This window comes from Amia ocellicauda, chromosome 20 (genome assembly GCF_036373705.1).
Source record: "Amia ocellicauda isolate fAmiCal2 chromosome 20, fAmiCal2.hap1, whole genome shotgun sequence".
Classification (NCBI taxonomy): Eukaryota; Metazoa; Chordata; class Actinopteri; order Amiiformes; family Amiidae; genus Amia; species Amia ocellicauda.
Window position 1 is genome coordinate 435,186 of NC_089869.1, and position 24,108 is coordinate 459,293.

The following is a 24,108-nucleotide window of genomic DNA, read 5'->3' on the forward strand; positions in this document are numbered from 1 at the left end:
AGGTGAGATCGCTACCACTGTCGGACCAATGCTCAGGTGACAAGGGTTTCAAGTGGAAGAAAGAGGAATAAGTTCCAATCACACCCAGACCTCGGGATAACTAAGGCACTGGAAACAGGAACGTCCGGATGGGGCGATGTAGAAAGAGGTACCAATCTTTATAGATAGATGAGTGAGTGAGAGAGAGAGACAGACACAAATGTCTGGTTGTTACAATAATAGCCATCCTCTTCTACATAGAATGGGGAAAACCATTGGCCGTGAATCAAGCAGACACCTCCGAGTGGCAGGTGAGATCTCTACCACTGTAGGACCAATTCTCAGGTGATAGGTGTTTGAACCGGCTGAAGGAGGAATAAGTACCAATCAGAACTTTAACCCACAAAACATGAATGATGCAGCCAACACGAGCCAATGAGGCACAGACGAACCTCTGGATGGCACGATGCAGTCATCATCGTCTATGCAGAAGGAGGAAAAAGTACCAATCAGACCCAGACCTCAGGATTACAAAGGCGCGGGTATCAGGAACGTCCAGATGGGACGAAGTAGAAAGAAGTACCAATCATTATAAATAGATGACAGAGTAAGTGAGAGAGAGAGAGAGACAGACACAAATGTCTGGTTGTTGCAATGATTTTCCATCCTCTACTATATAGAACGAGGAAAACCATTGGCCGCGAATCAAGCAAAGGCCTCCCGAGTGGCAGGTGAGGTCTCTACGTCTGTAGGACCAATGCTCAGGTGACAAGGGTTTCGAGTAGTTGAACAAGGAATAAGTAACAATCATTATAGATAGATGAGTGAGTGAGTGACAGAGAGAGAGAGACAAATGTCTGGTTGTTACAATAATAGCTAACCTCTTCTACATAGAACGGAGAAAAAAATTGGCCGCGAATCAAGCAGACACCTCCCGAGTTGCAGGTGAGATCTCTACCACTGTAGGACCAATTCTCAGGTGATAAGTGTTTGAACCGGCTGAAGGAGGAATAAGTACCAATCAGAACTTTAACCCATTAAACATGAATGATGCAGCCAACACGAGCCAATGAGGCACAGACGAACCTCTGGATGGCACGATGCAGTCATCGTCGTCTATGCAGAAGGAGGAAAAATTACCAATCAGACCCAGACCTCAGGATTACTAAGGCGCGGGTATCAGGAACGTCCAGATGGGATGAAATAGAAAGAAGTACCAATCATTATAAATAGATGACTGAGTTAGTGAGCGAGAGAGACAGAAAGACACAAATGTCTGGTTGTTACAATAATAGCCATCCTCTTCCATATAGATCGAGGATAACCATTGGCCGTGAATCAAGCAACAACCTCCCGAGTGGCAGGTGAGATCTCTACGTCTGTAGGACCAATGCTCAGGTGACAAGGGTTTCGAGTAGTTGAACAAGGAATAAGTAACAATCATTATAGATAGATGAGTGAGTGAGTGAAAGAGAGAGAGAGACAGACACAAATGTCTGGTTGTTACAATAATAGCCATCCTCTTCTACATAGAATGGGGAAAACCATTGGCCGCGAATCAAGCAAAACCTCCCTAGTGGAAGGTGAGATCTCTACCACTGTCGGACCAATGGTCAGGTGACAAGGGTTTCAAATGGTTGAACGATGAATAAGTACCAATCAGACTTAGACCTCAGGATTACTAAGGCGCGGGTATCAGGAACGTCCAGATGGGACGAAGTAGAAAGAAGTACCAATCATTATAAATAGATGACTGAGTTAGTGAGAGAGAGAGACAGACACAAATGTCTGGTTGTTACAATAATAGCCATCCTCTTCTATATAGATCGGGGATAACCATTGTCCGCGAATCAAGCAACAACCTCCCGAGTGGCCGGTGAGATCGCTACCACTGTAGCACAAATGCTCAGGTGACAAGGGTTTCAAGTGGATGAAAGAGGAATAAGTAACGATGAGACTTAGATCTCGGGATTACTAAGTCACAGGTTACAGTAATGTCCGGATGGGATGATGTAGAAAGAAGTACCAATCATTATAGATAGATGAGTGAGTGAGTGAAAGAGAGAGAGAGAGACAGACACAAATGTCTGGTTGTTACAATAATTCCCATCCTCTTCTATATAGAACGGAGAAAAAAATTAGCCACGAATCAAGCAGACACCTCCGAGTGGCAGGTGAGATCTGTACCACTGTAGGACCAATTCTCTGGTGATAGGTGTTTGAACCGGCTGAAGGAGGAATAAGTACCAATTAGAACTTTAACCCATAAAACATGAATGATTCAGCCAACACGAGCCAATGAGGCACAGACGAACCTCTGGATGGCACGATGCAGTCATCATCGTCTATGCAGAAGGAGGAAATAGTTCCAATCAGACCCAGACCTCAGGATTACAAAGGCGCGGGTATCAGGAACGTCCAGATGGGACGAAGTAGAAAGAAGTACCAATCATTATAAATAGATGACAGAGTAAGTGAGAGAGACAGAGAGACAGACACAAATGTCTGGTTGTTGCAATGATTTGCCATCCTCTACTATATAGAACGAGGAAAACCATTGGCCGCGAATCAAGCAAAGGCCTCCCGAGTGGCAGGTGAGGCCTCTACGTCTGTAGGACCAATGCTCAGGTGACAAGGGTTTCGAGTAGTTGAACAAGGAATAAGTAACAATCATTATAGATAGATGAGTGAGTGAGTGACAGAGAGAGAGAGACAAATGTCTGGTTGTTACAATAATAGCTAACCTCTTCTATATAGAACGGAGAAAAAAATTGGCCGCGAATCAAGCAGACACCTCCCGAGTGGCAGGTGAGATCTCTACCACTGTAGGACCAATTCTCAGGTGATAAGTGTTTGAACCGGCTGAACGAGGAATAAGTACCAATCAGAACTTTAACCCATTAAACATGAATGATGCAGCCAACACGAGCCAATGAGGCACAGACGAACCTCTGGATGGCATGATGCAGTCATCGTCGTCTATGCAGAAGGAGGAAAAAGTACCAATCAGACCCAGACCTCAGGATTACTAAGGCGCGGGTATCAGAAACGTCCAGATGGGATGAAGTAGAAAGAAGTACCAATCATTATAAATAGATGACTGAGTTAGTGAGAGAGAGAGACAGAAAGACACAAATGTCTGGTTGTTACAATAATAGCCATCCTCTTCTATATAGATCGAGGATAACCATTGGCTGCGAATCAAGCAACAACCTCCCGAGTGGCAGGTGAGATCTCTACCACTGTCGGACCAATGGTCAGGTGACAAGGGTTTGAAATGGTTGAACGATGAATAAGTACCAATCAGACCTAGACCTCGGGATTACTAAGGCGTGGGAAACAGGAACGTCCGGATGGGATGATGTAGAAAGAAGTACCAATCATTATAGATAGATGAGTGAGTGAGTGAAAGAGAGAGAGAGACAGACACAAATGTCTGGTTGTTACAATAATAGCCATCCTCTTCTACATAGAATGGGGAAAACCATTGGCCGCGAATCAAGCAAAACCTCCCTAGTGGAAGGTGAGATCTCTACCACTGTCGGACCAATGGTCAGGTGACAAGGGTTTCAAACGGTTGAACGATGAATAAGTACCAATCAGACTTAGACCTCAGGATTACTAAGGCGCGGGTATCAGGAACGTCCAGATGGGACGAAGTAGAAAGAAGTACCAATCATTATAAATAGATGACTGAGTGAGTGAGAGAGAGAGACAGACACAAATGTCTGGTTGTTACAATAATAGCCATCCTCTTCTACATAGAATGGGGAAAACCATTGGCCGCGAATCAAGCAACAACCTCCCGAGTGGCAGGTGAGATCTCTACCACTGTCGGACCAATGGTCAGGTGACAAGGGTTTGAAATGGTTGAACGATGAATAAGTACCAATCAGACTTAGACCTCAGGATTACTAAGGCGCGGGTATCAGGAACGTCCAGATGGGACGAAGTAGAAAGAAGTACCAATCATTATAAATAGATGACTGAGTTAGTGAGAGAGAGAGACAGACACAAATGTCTGGTTGTTACAATAATAGCCATCCTCTTCTACATAGAATGGGGAAAACCATTGGCCGCGAATGAAGCAACAACCTCCCGAGTGGCAGGTGAGATCTCTACCACTGTCGGACCAATGCTCAGGTGACAAGGGTTTCAAGAGGATGATCGAGGAATAAGTACCGATGAGACTTAGATCTCGGGATTACTAAGTCAGGGTTACAGTAACGCCCGTATGGGACGATGTAATCATTGTCTTCTTTGCAGAACGAGGAAAATGCATTGGCCGGGAATCGAACCCGGGCCTCCCGCGTGGCAGGCGAGAATTCTACCACTGAACAACCAATGCTCAGGTTATGAAAACTTTAAGTGGTTGAATGGGAAAGAAGTACTAATCATAATAGATAATAGGATAGATGAGTGAGTGAGTGAGACAGACACAAATGTCTGGTTGTTGCAATTATTTGCCATCCTCGACTATATAGAACGAGGAAAACCATTGGCCGCGAATCAAGTAAAGGCCTCCCGAGTGGCAGGTGAGGTCTCTACGTCTGTAGGACCAATGCTCAGGTGACAAGGGTTTCGAGTAGTTGAACAAGTAATAAGTAACAATCATTATAGATAGATGAGTGAGTGAGTGAAAGAGTGAGTGAGACAGACACAAATGTCTGGTTGTTACAATAATAGCCATCCTCTTCTATATAGATCGGGGATAACCATTGTCCGCGAATCAAGCAACAACCTCCCGAGTGGCAGGTGAGATCGCTACCACTGTCGGACCAATGCTCAGGTGACAAGGGTTTCAAGTGGATGAAAGAGGAATAAGTTCCAATCATACCCAGACCTCGGGATAACTAAGGCACTGGAAACAGGAACGTCCGGATGGGACGATGTAGAAAGAGGTACCAATCTTTATAGATAGATGAGTGAGTGAGTGAAAGAGAGAGAGAGAGACAGACACAAATGTCTGGTTGTTACAATAATTCCCATCCTCTTCTATATAGAACGGAGAAAAAAATTGGCCACGAATCAAGCAGACACCTCCGAGTGGCAGGTGAGATCTATACCACTGTAGGACCAATTCTCAGGTGATAGGTGTTTGAACCGGCTGAAGGAGGAATAAGTACCAATCAGAACTTTAACCCATAAAACATGAATAATGCAGCTAACACGAGCCAATGAGGCACAGACGAACCTCTGGATGGCACGATGCAGTCATCATCGTCTATGCAGAAGGAGGAAAAAGTACCAATCAGACCCAGACCTCAGGATTACAAAGGCGCGGGTATCAGGAACGTCCAGATGGGACGACGTAGAAAGAAGTACCAATCATTATAAATAGATGACTGAGTTAGTGAGAGAGAGAGACAGACACAAATGTCTGGTTGTTAGAATAATAGCCATGCTCTTCTATATAGATCGAGGATAACCATTGGCCGCGAATCAAGCAACAACCTCCCGAGTGGCAGGTGAGATCTCTAATACTGTCGGACCAATGGTCAGGTGACAAGGGTTTGAAATGGTTGAACGATGAATAAGTACCAATCAGACCAAGACCTCGGGATTACTAAGGCGCGGGAAACAGGAACGTCCGGATGGGATGATGTAGAAAGAAGTACCAATCATTATAGATAGATGAGTGAGTAAGTGACAGAGAGAGAGAGACAAATGTCTGGTTGTTACAATAATAGCTAACCTCTTCTATATTGATCGGAGAAAAAAATTGGCCGCGAATCAAGCAGACACCTCCCGAGTGGCAGGTGACATCTCTACCACTGTAGGACCAATTCTCAGGTGATAAGTGTTTGAACCGGCTGAAGGAGGAATAAGTACCAATCAGAACTTTAACCCATTAAACATGAATGATGCAGCCAACACGAGCCAATGAGGCACAGACGAACCTCTGGATGGCACGATGCAGTCATCGTCGTCTATGCAGAAGGAGGAAAAAGTACCAATCAGACCCAGACCTCAGGATTATAAAGGCGCGGGTATCAGGAACGTCCAGATGGGAAGAAGTAGAAAGAAGTACCAATCATTATAAATAGATGACAGAGTAAGTGAGAGAGAGAGACAGACACAAATGTCTGGTTGTTGCAATGATTTGCCATCCTCTACTATATAGAACGAGGAAAACCGTTGGCCGCGAATCAAGCAAAGGCCTCCCGAGTGGCAGGTGAGGTCTCTACGTCTGTAGGACCAATGCTCAGGTGACAAGGGTTTCGAGTAGTTGAACAAGGAATAAGTAACAATCATTATAGATAGATGAGTGAGTGAGTGACAGAGAGAGAGAGACAAATGTCTGGTTGTTACAATAATAGCTAACCTCTTCTATATAGAACGGAGAAAAAAATTGGCCGCGAATCAAGCAGACACCTCCCGAGTGGCAGGTGAGATCTCTACCACTGTAGGACCAATTCTCAGGTGATAAGTGTTTGAACCGGCTGAAGGAGGAATAAGTACCAATCAGAACTTTAACCCATAAAACATGAATGATGCAGCCAACACGAGCCAATGAGGCACAGACGAACCTCTGGATGGCACGATGAAGTCATCGTCGTCTATGCAGAAGGAGGAAAACGTACCAATCAGACCCAGACCTCAGGATTACAAAGTCGCGGGTATCAGGAACGTCCAGATGGGACGACGTAGAAAGAAGTACCAATCATTATAAATAGATGACTGAGTTAGTGAGAGAGAGAGACAGACACAAATGTCTGGTTGTTACAATAATAGCCATCCTCTTCTATATAGATCGAGGATAACCATTGGCTGCGAATCAAGCAACAACCTCCCGAGTGGCAGGTGAGATCTCTACCACTGTCGGACCAATGGTCAGGTGACAAGGGTTTGAAATGCTTGAACGATGAATTAGTACCAATCAGACCAAGACCTCGGGATTACTAAGGCACGGGAAAAAGGAACGTCCGGATGGGATGATGTAGAAAGAAGTACCAATCATTATAGATAGATGAGTGAGTGAGTGAAAGAGAGAGAGAGACAGACACAAATGTCTGGTTGTTACAATAATAGCCATCCTCTTCTATATAGATCGAGGATAACCATTGGCCGCGAATCAAGCAACAACCTCCCGAGTGGATGGTGAGATCTCTATCACTGTAGCACAAATGCTCAGGTGACAAGGGTTTCAAGTGGATGAAAGAGGAATAAGTACCGATGAGACTTAGATCTCGGGATTACTAAGACACGGGTTACAGTAACGTCCGGATGGGACGATGTAATCATTGTCTTCTTTGCAGAACGAGGAAAATGCATTGGCCGGGAATCGAACCCGGGCCTCCCGCGTGGCAGGCGAGAATTCTACCACTGAACAACCAATGCTCAGGTTATGAAAATCTTAAGTGGTTGAATGGGAAAGAAGTACTAATCATTAAAGATAATTGGATAGATGAGTGAGTGAGTGAGACAGACACAAATGTCTGGTTGTTGCAATTATTTGCCATCCTCTACTATATAGAACGGGGAAAACCATTGGCCGCGAATCAAGCAGACACCTCCCGAGTGGCAGGTGAGATCTCTACCACTGTAGGACCAATGCTCAGGTGACAAGTGTTTGAACCGGCTGAAGGAGGAACAAGTACCAATCAGAACTTTAACCCATAAAACATGAATGATGCAGCCAACACGAGCCAATGAGGCACAGACGAACCTCTGGATGGCACGATGCAGTCATCGTCGTCTATGCAGAAGGAGGAAACAGTACCAATCAGACCCAGACCTCGGGATAACTAAGGCACGGGAAACAGGAACGTCCGGATGGGACGATGTAGAAAGAGGTACCAATCTTTATAGATAGATGAGTGAGTGAGAGAGAGAGACAGACACAAATGTCTGGTTGTTGCAATTATTTGCCATCCTGTTCTATATAGAACGGGGAAAACCATTGGCCGCGAATCGAGCAATGAATTCCTGCGTGGCAGCTGAGATCTCTACCACTGTAGGACCAATGCTCAGGTGACAAGGGTATCAAGTGGATGAACGAGGAATAAGTACCAATCAGACTTGGACCTCGGGATTACTAAGGCGCGGGAAACAGGAACGTCCGGATGGGATGATGTAGAAAGAAATACCAAACATTATAGATAGATGAGTGAGTGAGTGAAAGAGAGAGAGAGACAGACTCAAATGTCTGGTTGTTACAATAATAGCCATCCTCTTCTACATAGAATGGGGAAAACCATTGGCCGCGAATCAAGCAACAACCTCCCGAGTGGAAGGTGAGATCTCTACCACTGTCGGACCAATGGTCAGGTGACAAGGGTTTCAAATGGTTGAACGATGAATAAGTACCAATCAGACTTAGACCTCGGGATAACTAAGGCACAGGAAACAGGAACGTCCGGATGGGACGATGTAGAAAGAGGTACCAATCTCTATAGATAGATGAGTGAGTGAGAGAGAGAGACAGACACAAATGTCTGGTTGTTACAATCATAGCCATCCTCTTCTACATAGAATGGGGAAAACCATTGGCCGCGAATCAAGCAACAACCTCCCTAGTGGAAGTCGAGATCTCTACCACTGTCGGACCAATGGTCAGGTGACAAGGGTTTCAAATGGTTGAACGATGAATAAGTACCAATCAGACTTAGACCTCAGGATGACTAAGGCGCGGGTATCAGGATCGTCCAGATGGGACGAAGTAGAAAGAAGTACCAATCATTATAAATAGATGACTGAGTTAGTGAGAGAGAGAGACAGACACAAATGTCTGGTTGTTACAATAATAGCCATCCTCTTCTATATAGAACGGGGAAAACCATTGGCCGCGAATCAAGCAGACACCTCCCGAGTGGCAGGTGAGATCTCTACCACTGTAGGACCAATGCTCAGGTGACAAGTGTTTGAACCGGCTGAAGGAGGAATAAGTACCAATCAGAACTTTAACCCATAAAACATGAATGATGCAGCCAACACGAGCCAATGAGGCACAGACGAACCTCTGGATGGCACGATGCAGTCATCGTCGTCTATGCAGAAGGAGGAAACAGTACCAATCAGACCCAGACCTCGGGATAACTAAGGCACGGGAAACAGGAACGTCCGGATGGGACGATGTAGAAAGAGGTACCAATCTTTATAGATAGATGAGTGAGTGAGAGAGAGAGATAGACACAAATGTCTGGTTGTTGCAATAATTTGCCATCCTGTTCAATATAGAACGGGGAAAACCATTGGCCGCGAATCGAGCAATGAATTCCTGCGTGGCAGCTGAGATCTCAACCACTGTAGGACCAATGCTCAGGTGACAAGGGTATCAAGTGGATGAACGAGGAATAAGTACCAATCAGACTTGGACCTCGGGATTACTAAGGCTCGGGAAACAGGAACGTCCGGATGGGATGATGTAGAAAGAAGTACCAATCATTATAGATAGATGAGTGAGTGAGTGAAAGAGAGAGAGAGACAGACACAAATGTCTGGTTGTTACAATAATAGCCATCCTCTTCTACATAGAATGGGGAAAACCATTGGCCGCGAATCAAGCAACAACCTCCCGAGTGGAAGGTGAGATCTCTACCATTGTCGGACCAATGGTCAGGTGACAAGGGTTTCAAATGGTTGAACGATGAATAAGTACCAATCAGACTTAGACCTCGGGATAACTAAGGCACGGGAAACAGGAACGTCCGGATGGGACGATGTAGAAAGAGGTACCAATCTCTATAGATAGATGAGTGAGTGAGAGAGAGGGACAGACACAAATGTCTGGTTGTTACAGTAATAGCCATCCTCTTCTACATAGAATGGGGAAAACCATTGGCCGCGAATCAAGCAACAACCTCCCTAGTGGAAGGTGAGATCTCTACCACTGTCGGACCAATGGTCAGGTGACAAGGGTTTCAAATGGTTGAACGATGAATAAGTACCAATCAGACTTAGACCTCAGGATGACTAAGGCGCGGGTATCAGGAACGTCCAGATGGGACGAAGTAGAAAGAAGTACCAATCATTATAAATAGATGACTGAGTTAGTGAGAGAGAGAGACAGACACAAATGTCTGGTTGTTACAATCATAGCCATCCTCTTCTATATAGAACGGGGAAAACCATTGGCCGCGAATCAAGCAGACACCTCCCGAGTGGCAGGTGAGATCTCTACCACTGTAGGACCAATGCTCAGGTGACAAGTGTTTGAACCGGCTGAAGGAGGAATAAGTACCAATCAGAACTTTAACCCATAAAACATGAATGATGCAGCCAACACGAGCCAATGAGGCACAGACGAACCTTTGGATGGCACGATGCAGTCATCGTCGTCTATGCAGAAGGAGGAAACAGTACCAATCAGACCCAGACCTCGGGATAACTAAGGCACGGGAAACAGGAACGTCCGGATGAGACGATGTAGAAAGAGGTACCAATCTTTACAGATAGATGAGTGAGTGAGAGAGAGAGACAGACACAAATGTCTGGTTGTTGCAATTATTTGCCATCCTGTTCTATATAGAACGGGGAAAACCATTGGCCGCGAATCGAGCAATGAATTCCTGCGTGGCAGCTGAGTTCTCTACCACTGTAGGACCAATGCTCAGGTGACAAGGGTTTCAAATGGTTGAACGATGAATAAGTACCAATCAGACTTAGACCTCGGGATAACTAAGGCACGGGAAACAGGAACGTCCGGATGGGACGATGTAGAAAGAGGTACCAATCTCTATAGATAGATGAGTGAGTGAGAGAGAGAGACAGACACAAATGTCTGGTTGTTACAATAATAGCCATCCTCTTCTACATAGAATAGGGAAAACCATTGGCCGCGAATCAAGCAACAACCTCCCTAGTGGAAGGTGAGATCTCTACCACTGTCGGACCAATGGTCAGGTGACAAGGGTTTCAAATGGTTGAACGATGAATAAGTACCAATCAGACTTAGACCTCGGGATAACTAAGGCACTGGAAACAGGAACGTCCGGATGGGACGATGTAGAAAGAGGTACCAATCTCTATAGATAGATGAGTGAGTGAGAGAGAGGGACAGACACAAATGTCTGGTTGTTACAATAATAGCCATCCTCTTCTACATAGAATGGGGAAAACCATTGGCCGCGAATCAAGCAACAACCTCCCTAGTGGAAGGTGAGATCTCTACCACTGTCGGACCAATGGTCAGGTGACAAGGGTTTGAAATGGTTGAACGATGAATAAGTACCAATCAGACCAAGACCTCGGGATTACTAAGGCGCGGGAAACAGGAACGTACGTATGGGATGATGTAGAAAGAGGTACCAATCTTTATAGATAGATGAGTGAGTGAGAGAGAGAGACAGACACAAATGTCTGGTTGTTGCAATTATTTGCCATCCTGTTCTATATAGAACGGGGAAAACCATTGGCCGCGAATCAAGCAATGAATTCCCGAGTGGCAGCTGAGATCTCTACCACTGTGGGACCAATGCTCAGGTGACATGGGTTTCAAATGGTTGAAAGAGGAATAAGTTCCAATCATACCCAGACCTCGGGATAACTAGGGCACGGGAAACAGGAACGTCTGGATGGGACGATGTAGAAAGAGGTACCAATCTTTACAGATAGATGAGTGAGTGAGAGAGAGAGAGAGACAGACACAAATGTCTGGTTGTTACAATAATAGCCATCCTCTTCTGTATAGATCGAGGATAACCATTGGCCGCGAATCAAGCAACAACCTCCCGAGTGGATGGTGAGATCTCTACCACTGTAGCACAAATGCTCAGGTGACAAGGGTTTCAAGTGGATGAAAGAGGAATAAGTACCGATGAGACTTAGATCTCGGGATTACTAAGTCACGGGTTACAGTATCGTCCGGATGGGACGATGTAATCATTGTCTTCTTTGCAGAATGAGGAAAATGCATTGGCCGGGAATCAAACCCGGGTCTCCCGCGTGGCAGGCGAGAATTCTACAACTGAACAACCAATGCTCAGGTTATGAAAATCTAAAGTGGTTGAATGTGAAAGAAGTACCAATCATTAAAGATAATTGGATAGATGAGTGAGTGAGTGAGACAGACACAAATGTCTGGTTGTTGCAATTATTTGCCATCCTCTACTATATAGAACGGGGAAAACCATTGGCCGCGAATCAAGCAAAGGCCTCCCGAGTAGCAGGTGAGGTCTCTACGTCTGTAGGACCAATGCTCAGGTGACAAGGGTTTCGAGTGGTTGAACAAGGAATAAGTAACAATCATTATAGATAGATGAGTGAGTGAAAGAGAGAGAGAGACAGACACAAATGTCTGGTTGTTACAATAATAGCCATCCTCTTCTATATAGATCGAGGATAACCATTGGCCGCGAATCAAGCAACAACCTCCCGAGTGGCAGGTGAGATTTCTAATACTGTCGGACCAATGGTCAGGTGACAAGGGTTTGAAATGGTTGAACGATGAATAAGTACCAATCAGACCAAGACCTCGGGATTACTAAGGCGCGGGAAACAGGAACGTCCGGATGGGATGATGTAGAAAGAAGTACCAATCATTATAGATAGATGAGTGAGTGAGTGACAGAGAGAGAGAGACAAATGTCTGGTTGTAACAATAATAGCTAACCTCTTCTATATAGAACGGAGAAAAAAATTGGCCGCGAATCAAGCAGACACCTCCCGAGTGGCAGGTGAGATCTCAACCACTGTAGGACCAATTCTCAGGTGATAAGTGTTTGAACCGGCTGAAGGAGGAATAAGTACCAATCAGAACTTTAACCCATAAAACATGAATGATGCAGCCAACACGAGCCAATGAGGCACAGACGAACCTCTGGATGTCACGATGCAGTCATCGTCGTCTATGCAGAAGGAGGAAAAAGTACCAATCAGACCCAGACCTCAGGATTACTAAGGCGCGGGTATCAGGAACGTCCAGATGGGACGAAGTAGAAAGAAGTACCAATCATTATAAATAGATGACTGAGTTAGTGAGAGAGAGAGACAGAAAGACACAAATGTCTGGTTGTTGCAATTATTTGCCATCCTGTTCTATATAGAACGGGGAAAACCATTGGCCGCGAATCAAGCAAAGGCCTCCCAAGTTGCAGGTGAGGTCTCTACGTCTGTAGGACCAATGCTCAGGTGACAAGGGTTTGAAATGGTTGAAAGATGAATAAGTACCAATCAGACCAAGACCTCGGGATTACAAAGGCGCGGGAAACAGGAACGTCCGGATGGGATGATGTAGAAAGAAGTACCAATCATTATTAATAGATGACTGAGTTAGTGAGAGAGAGAGAGAAAGGCACAAATGTCTGGTTGTTACAATAATAGCCATCCTCTTCTACATAGAATTGGGAAAACCATTGGCTGCGAATCAAGCAACAACCTCCCAAGTGGAAGGTGAGATCTCTACCACTGTTGGACCAATGGTCAGGTGACAAGGGTTTCAAATGGTTGAACGATGAATAAGTACCAATCAGACCAAGACCTCGGGATAACTAAGGCGCGGGAAACAGGAACGTCCGGATGGGATGATGTAGAAAGAAGTACCAATCATTATATATAGATGAGTGAGTGAGTGAAAGAGAGAGAGAGACAGACACAAATGTCTGGTTGTTACAATAATTCCCATCCTCTTCTATATAGAACGGAGAAAAAAATTGGCCACGAATCAAGCAGACACCTCCGAGTGGCAGGTGAGATCTCTACCACTGTAGGACCAATGCTCAGGTCACAAGGGTTTCAAATGGTTGAACGATGAATAAGTACCAATCAGACCAAGACCTCGGGATTACTAAGGCGCGGGAAACAGGAACGTCCGGATGGGACGATGTAGAAAGAGGTACCAATCTTTATAGATAGATGAGTGAGTGAGAGAGAGAGACATACACAAATGTGTGGTTGTTACAATAATAGCCATCCTCTTCTATATAGATCGGGGATAACCATTGGCCGCGAATCAAGCAACAACCTCCCGAGTGGAAGGTGAGATATCTACCACTGTAGCACAAATGCTCAGGTGACAAGGGTTTCAAGTGGATGAACGAGGAATAAGTTCCAATCATACCCAGACCTCGGGATAACTAGGGCACGGGAAACAGGAACGTCTGGATGGGACGATGTAGAAAGAGGTACCAATCTTTACAGATAGATGAGTGAGTGAGAGAGAGAGAGAGACAGACACAAATGTCTGGTTGTTACAATAATAGCCATCCTCTTCTACATAGAATGGGGAAAACCATTGGCCGCGAATCAAGCAACAACCTCCCGAGTGGAAGGTGAGATCTCTACCACTGTTGGACCAATGGTCAGGGGACAAGGGTTTGAAATGGTTGAACGATGAATAAGTACCAATCAGACCATGACCTCGGGATTACTAAGGCGCAGGAAACAGGAACGTCCGGATGGGAGAATGTAGAAAGAAGTACCAATCATTATAGATTGATGAGTGAGTGAGTGAAAGAGAGAGAGAGACAGACACAAATGTCTGGTTGTTACAATAATAGCCATCCTCTTCTACATAGAATGGGGAAAACCATTGGCCGCGAATGAAGCAACAACCTCCCGAGTGGCAGGTGAGATCTCTACCACTGTCGGACCAATGCTCAGGTGACAAGGGTTTCAAGTGGATGAACGAGGAATAAGTACCGATGAGACTTAGATCTCGGGATTACTAAGTCAGGGTTACAGTAACGCCCGTATGGGACGATGTAATCATTGTCTTCTTTGCAGAACGAGGAAAATGCATTGGCCGGGAATCGAACCCGGGCCTCCCGCGTGGCAGGCGAGAATTCTACCACTGAACAACCAATGCTAAGGTTATGAAAATTTTAAGTGGTTGAATGGGAAAGAAGTACTAATCATTATAGATTATAGGATAGATGAGTGAGTGAGTGAGACAGACACAAATGTCTGGTTGTTGCAATTATTTGCCATCCTCTACTATATAGAACGGGGAAAACCATTGGCCGCGAATCAAGCAGACACCTCCCGAGTGGCAGGTGAGATCTCTACCAATGTAGGACCAATGCTCAGGTGACAAGTGTTTGAACCGGCTGAAGGAGGAATAAGTACCAATCAGAACTTTAACCCATAATACATGAATGATGCAGCCAACACGAGCCAATGAGGCACAGACGAACCTCTGGATGGCACGATGCAGTCATCGTCGTCTATGCAGAAGGAGGAAAAAGTACCAATCAGACCCAGACCTCGGGATAACTAAGGCACGGGAAACAGGAACGTCCGGATGGGACGATGTAGAAAGAGGTACCAATCTTTTTAGATAGATGAGTGAGTGAGAGAGAGAGACAGACACAAATGTCTGGTTGTTGCAATAATTTGCCATCCTGTTCTATATAGAACGGGGAAAACCATTGGCCGCGAATCGAGCAATGAATTCCTGCGTGGCAGCTGAGATCTCTACCACTGTAGGACCAATGCTCAGGTGACAAGGGTATCAAGTGGATGAACGAGGAATAAGTACCAATCAGACCAAGACCTCGGGATTACTAAGGCGCGGGAAACAGGAACGTCCGGATGGGATGATGTAGAAAGAAGTACCAATCTTTATAGATAGATGAGTGAGTGAGTGAAAGAGAGAGAGAGACAGACACAAATGTCTGGTTGTTACAGTAATAGCCATCCTCTTCTACATAGAATGGGGAAAACCATTGGCAGCGAATCAAGCAACAACCTCCCGAGTGGAAGGTGAGATCTCTACCACTGTCGGACCAATGGTCAGGTGACAAGGGTTTCAAATGGTTGAACGATGAATAAGTACCAATCAGACTTAGACCTCGGGATTACTAAGGCGCGGGTATCAGGAACGTCCAGATGGGACGAAGTAGAAAGAAGTACCAATCATTATAAATAGATGACTGAGTTAGTGAGAGAGAGAGACAGACACAAATGTCTGGTTGTTACAATAATAGCCATCCTCTTCTATATAGATCGGGGATAACCATTGTCCGCGAATCAAGCAACAACATCCCGAGTGGCCGGTGAGATCGCTACCACTGGCGGACCAATGCTCAGGTGACAAGGGTTTCAAGAGGATGAAAGAGGAATGAGTTCCAATCATACCCAGACCTCGGGATAACTAAGGCACTGGAAACAGGAACGTCCGGATGGGACGATGTAGAAAGAGGTACCAATCTTTATAGATAGATGAGTGAGTGAGAGAGAGAGACAGACACAAATGTCTGGTTGTTACAATAATAGCCATCCTCTTCTAAATAGAATGGGGAAAACCATGGGCCGCGAATCAAGCAACAACCTCCCGAGTGGAAGGTGAGATATCTACCACTGTAGCACAAATGCTCAGGTGACAAGGGTTTCAAGTGGATGAACGAGGAATAAGTAACGATGAGACTTAGATCTCGGGATTACTAAGTCACAGGTTACAGTAACGTCCGGATGGGATGATGTAGAAAGAAGTACCAATCATTATAGATAGATGAGTGAGTGAGTGAAAGAGAGAGAGAGAGACAGACACAAATGTCTGGTTGTTACAATAATTCCCATCCTCTTCTATATAGAATGGAGAAAAAAATTGGCCACGAATCAAGCAGACACCTCCTAGTGGCAGGTGAGATCTCTACCACTGTAGGACCAATTCTCAGGTGATAGGTGTTTGAACCGGCTGAAGGAGGAATAAGTACCAATCAGAACTTTAACCCATAAAACATGAATGATTCAGCCAACATGAGCCAATGAGGCACAGACGAACCTCTGGATGGCACGATGCAGTCATCATCGTTTATGCAGAAGGAGGAAAAAGTTCCAATCAGACCCAGACCTCAGGATTACAAAGGCGCGGGTATCAGGAACGTCCAGATGGGACGAAGTAGAAAGAAGTTCCAATCATTATAAATAGATGACAGAGTAAGTGAGAGAGAGAGAGAGACAGACACAAATGTCTGGTTGTTGCAATGATTTGCCATCCTCTACTATATAGAACGAGGAAAACCATTGGCCGCGAATCAAGCAAAGGCCTCCCGAGTGGCAGGTGAGGCCTCTACGTCTGTAGGACCAATGCTCAGGTGACAAGGGTTTCGAGTAGTTGAACAAGGAATAAGTAACAATCATTATAGATAGATGAGTGAGTGAGTGACAGAGAGAGAGAGACAAATGTCTGGTTGTTACAATAATAGCTAACCTCTTCTATATAGAACGGAGAAAAAAATTGTCCGCGAATCAAGCAGACACCTCCCGAGTTGCAGGTGAGATCTCTACCACTGTAGGACCAATTCTCAGGTGATAAGTGTTTGAACCGGCTGAAGGAGGAATAAGTACCAATCAGAACTTTAACCCATTAAACATGAATGATGCAGCCAACACGAGCCAATGAGGCACAGACGAACCTCTGGATGGCACGATGCAGTCATCGTCGTCTATGCAGAAGGAGGAAAAAGTACCAATCAGACCCAGACCTCAGGATTACTAAGGCGTGGGTATCAGGAACGTCCAGATGGGATGAAGTAGAAAGAAGTACCAATCATTATAAATAGATGACTGAGTTAGTGAGAGAGAGAGACAGAAAGACACAAATGTCTGGTTGTTACAATACTAACCATCCTCTTCTATATAGATCGAGGATAACCATTGGCCGTGAATCAAGCAACAACCTCCCGAGTGGCAGGTGAGATCTCTACCACTGTAGCACAAATGCTCAGGTGACAAGGGTTTCAAGTGGATGAAAGAGGAATAAGTACCGATGAGACTTAGATCTCGGGATTACTAGGTCACGGGTTACAGTAACGTCCGGATGGGATGATGTAGAAGGAAGTACCAATCATTATAGATAGATGAGTGAGTGAGTGAAAGAGAGAGAGAGAGACAGACACAAATGTCTGGTTGTTACAATAATTCCCATCCTCTTCTATATAGAACGGAGAAAAAAATTGGCCACGAATCAAGCAGACACCTCCGAGTGGCAGGTGAGATCTCTACCACTGTAGGACCAATTCTCAGGTGATAGGTGTTTGAACCGGGTGAAGGAGGAATAAGTACCAATCAGAACTTTAACCCATAAAACATGAATGATGCAGCCAACACGAGCCAATGAGGCACAGACGAACCTCTGGATGGCACGATGCAGTCATCATCGTCTATGCAGAAGGAGGAAAAAGTACCAATCAGACCCAGACCTCAGGATTACAAAGGCGCGGGTATCAGGAACGTCCAGATGGGACGAAGTAGAAAGAAGTACCAATCATTATAAATAGATGAAAGAGTAAGTGAGAGAGATAGAGAGACAGACACAAATGTCTGGTTGTTGCAATGATTTGCCATCCTCTACTATATAGAACGAGGAAAACCATTGGCCGCGAATCAAGCAAAGGCCTCCCGAGTGGCAGGTGAGGCCTCTACGTCTGTAGGACCAATGCTCAGGTGACAAGGGTTTCGAGTAGTTGAACAAGGAATAAGTAACAATCATTATAGATAGATGAGTGAGTGAGTGACAGAGAGAGAGAGACAAATGTCTGGTTGTTACAATAATAGCTAACCTCTTCTATATAGAACGGAGAAAAAAATTGTCCGCGAATCAAGCAGACACCTCCCGAGTTGCAGGTGAGATCTCTACCACTGTAGGACCAATTCTCAGGTGATAAGTGTTTGAACCGGCTGAAGGAGGAATAAGTACCAATCAGAACTTTAACCCATTAAACATGAATGATGCAGCCAACACGAGCCAATGAGGCACAGACGAACCTCTGGATGGCACGATGCAGTCATCGTCGTCTATGCAGAAGGAGGAAAAAGTACCAATCAGACCCAGACCTCAGGATTACTAAGGCGCGGGTATCAGGAACGTCCAGATGGGATGAAGTAGAAAGAAGTACCAATCATTATAAATAGATGACTGAGTTAGTGAGAGAGAGAGACAGAAAGACACAAATGTCTGGTTGTTACAATAATAGCCATCCTCTTCTATATAGATCGAGGATAACCATTGGCCGTGAATCAAGCAACAACCTCCCGAGTGGCAGGTGAGATCTCTACCACTGTCGGACCAATGGTCAGGTGACAAGGGTTTGAAATGGTTGAACGATGAATAAGTACCAATCAGACCAAGACCTCGGGATTACTAAGGCGCGGGAAACAGGAACATCCGGATGGGATGATGTAGAAAGAAGTACCAATCATTATAGATAGATGAGTGAGTGAGTGAAAGAGAGAGAGAGACAGACACAAATGTCTGGTTGTTACAATAATAGCCATCCTCTTCTACATACAATTTGGAAAACCATTGGCCGCGAATCAAGCAACAACCTCCCGAGTGGCAGGTGAGATCTCTACCACTGTCGGACCAATGCTCAGGTGACAAGGGTTTCAAGTGGATGAACGAGGAATAAGTACCGATGAGACTTAGATCTCGGGATTACTAAGTCACAGGTTACAGTAACGCCCGTATGGGACGATGTAATCATTGTCTTCTTGCAGAACGAGGAAAATGCATTGGCCGGGAATCGAACCCGGGCCTCCCGCGTGGCAGGAGAGAATTCTACCACTGAACAACCAATGCTCAGGTTATGAAAATCTTAAGTGGTTGAATGGGAAAGAAGTACTAATCATTATAGATAATAGGATAGATGAGTGACTGAGTGAGACAGACACAAATGTCTGGTTGTTGCAATTATTTGCCATCCTCTACTATATAGAACGAGGAAAACCATTAACCGCGAATCAAGTAAAGGCCTCCCGAGTGGCAGGTGAGTTCTCTACGTCTGTAAGACCAATGCTCAGGTGACAAGGGTTTCGAGTAGTTGAACAAGGAATAAGTAACAATCATTATAGATAGATGAGTGAGTGAGTGAAAGAGAGAGAGAGACAGACACAAATGTCTGGTTGTTACAATAATAGCCATCCTCTTCTACATAGAATGGGGAAAACCATTGGCCGCGAATCAAGCAAAACCTCCCTAGTGGAAGGTGAGATCTCTACCACTGTCGGACCAATGGTCAGGTGACAAGGGTTTCAAATGGTTGAACGATGAATAAGTACCAATCAGACTTAGACCTCAGGATTACTAAGGTGCGGGTATCAGGAACGTCCAGATGGGACGAAGTAGAAAGAAGTACCAATCATTATAAATAGATGACTGAGTTAGTGAGAGAGAGAGACAGACACAAATGTCTGGTTGTTACAATAATAGCCATCCTCTTCTATATAGATCGGGGATAACCATTGTCCGCGAATCAAGCAACAACCTCCCGAGTGGCCGGTGAGATCGCTACCACTGGCGGACCAATGCTCAGGTGACAAGGGTTTCAAGTGGATGAATGAGGAATACGTACCGATGAAACTTAGATCTCGGGATTACTAAGTCAGGGTTACAGTAACGCCCGTATGGGACGATTTATTCATTGTCTTCTTTGCAGAACGAGGAAAATGCATTGGCCGGGAATCGAACCCGGGCCTCCCGCGTGGCAGGCGAGAATTCTACCACTGAACAACCAATGCTAAGGTTATGAAAATCTTAAGTGGTTGAATGGGAAAGAAGTACTAATCTTTAAAGATAATTGGATAGATGAGTGAGTGAGTGAGACAGACACAAATGTCTGGTTGTTGCAATTATTTGCCATCCTCTACTATATAGAACGGGGAAAACCATTGGCCGCGAATCAAGCAGACACCTCCCGAGTGGCAGGTGAGATCTCTACCAATGTAGGACCAATGCTCAGGTGACAAATGTTTGAACCGGCTGAAGGAGGAATAAGTACCAATCAGAACTTTAACCCATAAAACATGAATGATGCAGCCAACACGAGCCAATGAGGCACAGACGAACCTCTGGATGGCACGATGCAGTCATCATCGTCTATGCAGAAGGAGGAAAAAGTACCAATCAGACCCAGACCTCGGGATAACTAAGGCACGGGAAACAGGAACGTCCGGATGGGACGATGTAGAAAGAGGTACCAATCTTTATAGATAGATGAGTGAGTGAGAGAGAGAGACAGACACAAATGTCTGGTTGTTGCAATTATTTGCCATCCTGTTCTATATAGAACGGGGAAAACCATTGGCCGCGAATCGAGCAATGAATTCCTGCGTGGCAGCTGAGATCTCTACCACTGTAGGACCAATGCTCAGGTGACAAGGGTATCAAGTGGATGAACGAGGAATAAGTACCAATCAGACCAAGACCTCGGGATTACTAAGGCGCGGGAAACAGGAACGTCCGGATGGGACGATGTAGAAAGAGGTACCAATCTTTATAGATAGATGAGTGAGTGAGAGAGAGAGACAGACACAAATGTGTGGTTGTTACAATAATAGCCATCCTCTTCTATATAGATCGGGGATAACCATTGGCCGCGAATCAAGCAACAACCTCCCGAGTGGAAGGTGAGATATCTACCACTGTAGCACAAATGCTCAGGTGACAAGGGTTTCAAGTGGATGAACGAGGAATAAGTTCCAATCATACCCAGACCTCGGGATAACTAGGGCACGGGAAACAGGAACGTCTGGATGGGACGATGTAGAAAGAGGTACCAATCTTTACAGATAGATGAGTGAGTGAGAGAGAGAGAGAGACAGACACAAATGTCTGGTTGTTACAATAATAGCCATCCTCTTCTACATAGAATGGGGAAAACCATTGGCCGCGAATCAAGCAACAACCTCCCGAGTGGATGGTGAGATCTCTACCACTGTTGGACCAATGGTCAGGGGACAAGGGTTTGAAATGGTTGAACGATGAATAAGTACCAATCAGACCATGACCTCGGGATTACTAAGGCGCAGGAAACAGGAACGTCCGGATGGGATGATGTAGAAAGAAGTACCAATCATTATAGATTGATGAGTGAGTGATTGAAAGAGAGAGAGAGACAGACACAAATGTCTGGTTGTTACAATAATAGCCATCCTCTTCTACATAGAATGGGGAAAACCATTGGCCGCGAATGAAGCAACAACCTCCCGTGTGGCAGGTGAGATCTCTACCACTGTCGGACCAATGCTCAGGTGACAAGGGTTTCAAGTGGATGAACGAGGAATAAGAACCGATGAGACTTAGATCTCGGGATTACTAAGTCAGGGTTACAGTAACGCCCGTATGGGACGATGTAATCATTGTCTTCTTTGCAGAACGAGGAAAATGCATTGGCCGGGAATCGAACCCGGGCCTCCCGCGTGGCAGGCGAGAATTCTACCACTGAACAACCAATGCTAAGGTTATGAAAATCTTAAGTGGTTGAATGGGAAAGAAGTACTAATCTTTAAAGATAATTGGATAGATGAGTGAGTGAGTGAGACAGACACAAATGTCTGGTTGTTGCAATTATTTGCCATCCTCTACTATATAGAACGGGGAAAACCATTGGCCGCGAATCAAGCAGACACCTCCCGAGTGGCAGGTGAGATCTCTACCAATGTAGGACCAATGCTCAGGTGACAAGTGTTTGAACCGGCTGAAGGAGGAATAAGTACCAATCAGAACTTTAACCCATAAAACATGAATGATGCAGCCAACACGAGCCAATGAGGCACAGACGAACCTCTGGATGGCACGATGCAGTCATCGTCGTCTATGCAGAAGGAGGAAAAAGTACCAATCAGACCCAGACCTCGGGATAACTAAGGCACGGGAAACAGGAACGTCCGGATGGGACGATGTAGAAAGAGGTACCAATCTTTATAGATAGATGAGTGAGTGAGAGAGAGAGACAGACACAAATGTCTGGTTGTTGCAATTATTTGCCATCCTGTTCTATATAGAACGGGGAAAACCATTGGCCGCGAATCGAGCAATGAATTCCTGCGTGGCAGCTGAGATCTCTACCACTGTAGGACCAATGCTCAGGTGACAAGGGTATCAAGTGGATGAACGAGGAATAAGTACCAATCAGACCAAGACCTCGGGATTACTAAGGCGCGGGAAACAGGAACGTCCGGATGGGATGATGTAGAAAGAAGTACCAATCATTATAGATAGATGAGTGAGTGAGTGAAAGAGAGAGAGAGACAGACACAAATGTCTGGTTGTTACAGTAATAGCCATCCTCTTCTACATAGAATGGGGAAAACCATTGGCAGCGAATCAAGCAACAACCTCCCGAGTGGAAGGTGAGATCTCTACCACTGTCGGACCAATGGTCAGGTGACAAGGGTTTCAAATGGTTGAACGATGAATAAGTACCAATCAGACTTAGACCTCGGGATAACTAAGGCACGGGAAACAGGAACGTCCGGATGGGACGATGTAGAAAGAGGTACCAATCTCTATAGATAGATGAGTGAGTGAGAGAGAGAGACAGACACAAATGTCTGGTTGTTACAATAATAGCCATCCTCTTCTACATAGAATGGGGAAAACCATTGGCCGCGAATCAAGCAACAACCTCCCTAGTGGAAGGTGAGATCTCTACCACTGTCGGACCAATGGTCAGGTGACAAGGGTTTCAAATGGTTGAACGATGAATAAGTACCAATCAGACTTAGACCTCAGGATTACTAAGGCGCGGGTATCAGGAACGTCCAGATGGGACGAAGTAGAAAGAAGTACCAATCATTATAAATAGATGACTGAGTTAGTGAGAGAGAGAGACAGACACAAATGTCTGGTTGTTACAATAATAGCCATCCTCTTCTATATAGATCGGGGATAACCATTGTCCGCGAATCAAGCAACAACCTCCCGAGTGGCCGGTGAGATCGCTACCACTGGCGGACCAATGCTCAGGTGACAAGGGTTTCAAGTGGATGAAAGAGGAATAAGTTCCAATCATACCCAGACCTCGGGATAACTATGGCACTGGAAACAGGAACGTCCGGATGGGACAATGTAGAAAGAGGTACCAATCTTTATAGATAGATGAGTGAGTGAGAGAGAGAGACAGACACAAATGTCTGGTTATTACAATAATAGCCATCCTCTTCTACATAGAATGGGGAAAACCATTGGCCGCGAATCAAGCAACAACCTCCCGAGTGGAAGGTGAGATATCTACCACTGTAGCACAAATGCTCAGGTGACAAGGGTTTCAAGTGGATGAACGAGGAATAAGTAACGATGAGACTTAGATCTCGGGATTACTAAGTCACAGGTTACAGTAACGTCCGGATGGGATGATGTAGAAAGAAGTACCAATCATTATAGATAGATGAGTGAGTGAGTGAAAGAGAGAGAGAGAGACAGACACAAATGTCTGGTTGTTACAATAATTCCCATCCTCTTCTATA

General features: G+C 45.2%; 7 non-coding genes across 7 annotated transcripts; all 7 read right to left on the bottom strand.

Moving 5' to 3' along the window:
- Positions 1–4,256: 4,256 nt before the first annotated feature.
- On the bottom strand, positions 4,257–4,327 carry trnag-gcc (transfer RNA glycine (anticodon GCC)). The gene has a single exon. It is a non-coding gene; the product is annotated as a tRNA-Gly (tRNA).
- Positions 4,328–7,249: 2,922 nt separating this feature from the next.
- Positions 7,250–7,320, bottom strand: trnag-gcc (transfer RNA glycine (anticodon GCC)). Its single transcript has one exon. It is a non-coding gene; the product is annotated as a tRNA-Gly (tRNA).
- Positions 7,321–11,831: 4,511 nt separating this feature from the next.
- On the bottom strand, positions 11,832–11,902 carry trnag-gcc (transfer RNA glycine (anticodon GCC)). The gene has a single exon. It is a non-coding gene; the product is annotated as a tRNA-Gly (tRNA).
- A 2,752-nt stretch (positions 11,903–14,654) lies between these two features.
- Positions 14,655–14,725, bottom strand: trnag-gcc (transfer RNA glycine (anticodon GCC)). Its single transcript has one exon. It is a non-coding gene; the product is annotated as a tRNA-Gly (tRNA).
- Positions 14,726–19,370: 4,645 nt separating this feature from the next.
- On the bottom strand, positions 19,371–19,441 carry trnag-gcc (transfer RNA glycine (anticodon GCC)). The gene has a single exon. It is a non-coding gene; the product is annotated as a tRNA-Gly (tRNA).
- Positions 19,442–20,308: 867 nt separating this feature from the next.
- Positions 20,309–20,379, bottom strand: trnag-gcc (transfer RNA glycine (anticodon GCC)). The gene has a single exon. It is a non-coding gene; the product is annotated as a tRNA-Gly (tRNA).
- Positions 20,380–22,025: 1,646 nt separating this feature from the next.
- On the bottom strand, positions 22,026–22,096 carry trnag-gcc (transfer RNA glycine (anticodon GCC)). The gene has a single exon. It is a non-coding gene; the product is annotated as a tRNA-Gly (tRNA).
- Positions 22,097–24,108: the final 2,012 nt, after the last annotated feature.